Source organism: Brassica oleracea, chromosome C1 (assembly GCF_000695525.1).
Source record: "Brassica oleracea var. oleracea cultivar TO1000 chromosome C1, BOL, whole genome shotgun sequence".
In the NCBI taxonomy this organism is placed as follows: domain Eukaryota; kingdom Viridiplantae; phylum Streptophyta; class Magnoliopsida; order Brassicales; family Brassicaceae; genus Brassica; species Brassica oleracea.
In genome coordinates, this window is record NC_027748.1 from 40,744,689 (window position 1) to 40,748,521 (window position 3,833).

The window sequence follows — 3,833 nt, forward strand, 5'->3', positions numbered from 1 at the left end:
TCTGGTAAGCAAAGGACTAATCAAAAGGGTGGGAACAGGATCTTCTATATCCGTATGGAATGATCCTTGGCTCCCAACCACTCGCCCGAGACCAGCAAATAAAAATCAACACAATCTTTACCCAGACCTTACAGTGGATTCTCTTATTGATCCTCATTTGCGAAGATTGAATTCGCCGGCGCTTCGGGCTTTGGTGAACCCACATGATGTGAAATTAATAGAAAGTATACCTTTGAGTAGAACTCGGATGGCAGACAAAGATGGATGGCATTTCACAAATAATGGAAAATACACAGTTAAATCTGGATATCAGGTTGAAAGAATATACTCAGATAAGGAAAAACCACCATTAGTGTTTGGACCCACGATGGATGCTTTAAAGGCATATTGTTGAAAAATACGGTGCCCACCAAAGATTAAGCATTTTTTATGGCAATTGGTGACGTGGTGTATAGCAGTCAAGAAGAATCTGCATAAGCGAGGGATACCCGGAGATATCGTTTGTGCAAGATGTGGAGCTGAGGAGGAATCGATCAACCATGTATTCTTCGAATGTCCTCCTGCAATTCAGACATGGGCTCTTTCAAAGATTCCAACAAATCCAGCTATGTTTCCAACAAGTTCTCTCTTTGTGAACATGGATCATCTCTTTTGGAGAATTGTTCCACAGATGGAGGATCATCAGTTTGCATGGATACTATGGTATATATGGAAAGGAAGAAATAATAAAGTTTTTAGTAATCTGGATGTGGATCCGTTGGATACCCTTAAACTGGCAGAAACGGAATCAAAACTCTGGGCTGAGGCACAAATACTGACTGATCACATGAGGATTCCATAGTTAGAGGCTACGATTCTTCCGTCAATTCCAGGAATATGGTGTTTTACGGATGGTTCCTGGAAAGAGAATGAGGTTTTTTCAGGTCAAGGATGGTACAGTACTCTATAAGGATTTGCGGGTTTGATGGGTGCAAGGAATGTTCGGGCTTCCCTTACTCCTCTTCATGCCGAGACTGAAGCTTTATTATGCAATGGAATGTATGAAAAACTTACGACAATTTCAGGTTACGTTTGCAACGGATTGTTCTCAATTGGTGAAGATGGTTTCAGAACCAGTAGAATATCCAGCATTTGCAAGTTATTTGGAAGATATAAACAGCCTGGAAGAGAGTTTTTTCCGAGCATAGATTATCTATGTACCAAGAACGCAGAACAAGAAGGCGGATAGCTTAGCCCCCAGTGCTAGGAAGGAAACGTCTTTTGTAGTTCACATGGATTAAGATACCCCAGTTTGGTTCACAGAGTCAATATGAGTCTGTAAAGTTGATGACAAAAATAAAATAAAAAAATAAAAAAATAAAATCTTCAACCTAAGGTTAAGCGTGCCTCATCTGTGAGTTTGAAAATTTTGCTCTCCATTATAAAATTTTTAGTTCCGCCACTGTTCTTATACTAAAATGGAAAGTGTAGAAGGGTTGTTTAATCATTCGCTGAAAACATGATCACGTCAGTGTTCTGGTTAAAAAAAGGTGATGTCTTGTTACTTGCTCCTTCTCGAAGAACAAATAATACATGTAAATAATAATACTAATGATTACTTTTGTTTGTTTTTTAAGAAAGTTAAACTAGATCTCGATCCGTGCAACCGCACGGAGTTTTGTTTTTATTTATTTTTATATAAATATTTTATTTTCAATTCTTAATTGGTATATATTATAATATATATGTGTCTATCAATTTTTAAAACATAATAAGTTTACTGTATATTTTTTTAGTTGAATAGATTGTTTCAAACTTTCACATGTATTTATATCTTCTTCTATATATATATATATTTTCGGATTATTATTTCACTATTAAAATTGTAACTACATATATAAAGATTAGTAAAAATTGTTTTATTGTCATATTCAAAGATATTGTAACATTTCACAAATTTAAAATCTTTTAAAAAAATTAATCTTTTCGCTTCATAGATTTATATTATCGAGTAAATAATTAAACATTTCGTTTTTTTTTAATTTTTAAAATAAACTATATAGTTTAAAATTTGTTTTCATTGGTTTAAGGTAGTAAAGATTAATCATTGTTAGATAATATGATTTTTTTTATTTAAATGAAATCTTTATAATTTTAAAAGTTAAAATCGACAAATATTTAAATATTTAGCATATAGAGGTATAGTATTACAAAATTAAATTATATCTATTTAATTTATACTATCTATAAATCCAATGTATCATCTATTGTTTAAATTCAATTATTGATAACCTAATAAAAATTTCTGTTATGCCCAAAATTTAAATGATAAGATTAGATATTAAACGTAACATGACTTTCTAGGAATATGTCCATTATGTCTATTTTTAAAAAAAATCACACATGAATCAAGGTTGTGACTTCTGTTTTAATATATAAGATACTCCCTACGTTTTATATTAAATGTCATTGTAGTGAATTTTTTTGTTACAAAATAAATGTCATTTTCCCTTTTCAATGCAAAATTTATTAATTCTATTCAGCAATTTATTTTTTTATTGGTTGAAATATAGTTAGTTGTATAGGTAATTATGTTTTTATATAAAAAATATACGAAATTAATTATTTCATTAATCTGTGTATACAAACCCAAAACGATACTTAAAATTAAACAGAGAGAGTAATTAGTTTTCTACGCTGCATTTGATCAAAATCCGATTTTACGGAGCCACGCACAGAGGGTGTGAGAGATATAAAAAGGACAGAGAGACACATCACACTACACCATGTACTTTTTTTTTTTTTTTGATAAAAACTACACCATGTATTGCAGGCCTATAATCATATTTTAAAATAGAAACAATTAAACAAATCTAATTTGCATTGGTAAGAAAAAAGGAAATCTAATTTGTTGTTTTTTTTTACTGAGGAAAGCCAAAGCATAATAGCCTTGACTTAGGCAAATGTACGTAACTGTTTAACAAAAACATTTTTCTTTTGTTTTCTTAGGCAATGTACGCGACTTTTTATCGAAAACAAATAATATTTCTATGGTTTTAAGCGATATTTTTTTTTTGTCATCAACTTTACGGACTCATATTGACTCTGTGAACCAAACTGAGAGATCTTGATCCATGTGAACTACAAAAGACATTTCTTTCCTAGCACTGCGGACTAAGCTATCCGCCTTTTTATTCTGCGTTCTTGGTACATAGATAATCTCTGCCCTGGAATAACTCTCATTCAGGCTGTTTATATCCTCCAAATAACTTGTAAATGCTGACCATTCTTCTGGTGCTGAAACCATCTTCACCAATTGAGAACAATCCGTTGCAAACGTAACTTGAAATTGTCGTAAATTTTTCATACATTCCATTGCCCATAACAAAGCTTCCATTTCTTCATGGAGAGGAGAAAGGGACGCCCGAACATTCCTTGCATCCATCAAACCCGCAAATTCTTCTAAAGTACTATATCATCCTTGTCCTGAAAAAATATCATTCTCTTTCCAGGAACCATCCGTGAAACGTCATCTTCTTGGAATTGACGGAAGAATCGTTGCCTTTACATGTGGGATCCTCTTGTTATCATTTAATATTTGTGCCTCGGCCCAGAATTTTGATTCCGTTTCAGCCAGTTTAAGGGTGTCCAACGGATACACATCCATATTGCTAAAGACTTCAGTATTTCTTCCCTTCCATATATACCATAGTATCCATGCAAACTGATGATCCTCCATCTGTGGAACAATTCTCCAAAAAAGATGATCCATGTTCACAAATAGATAACTTGTTGGAAACATAGCTGGATATTCTAGAGTGGTTTAACAAAAATCATTTTATTCTCTGCAATTC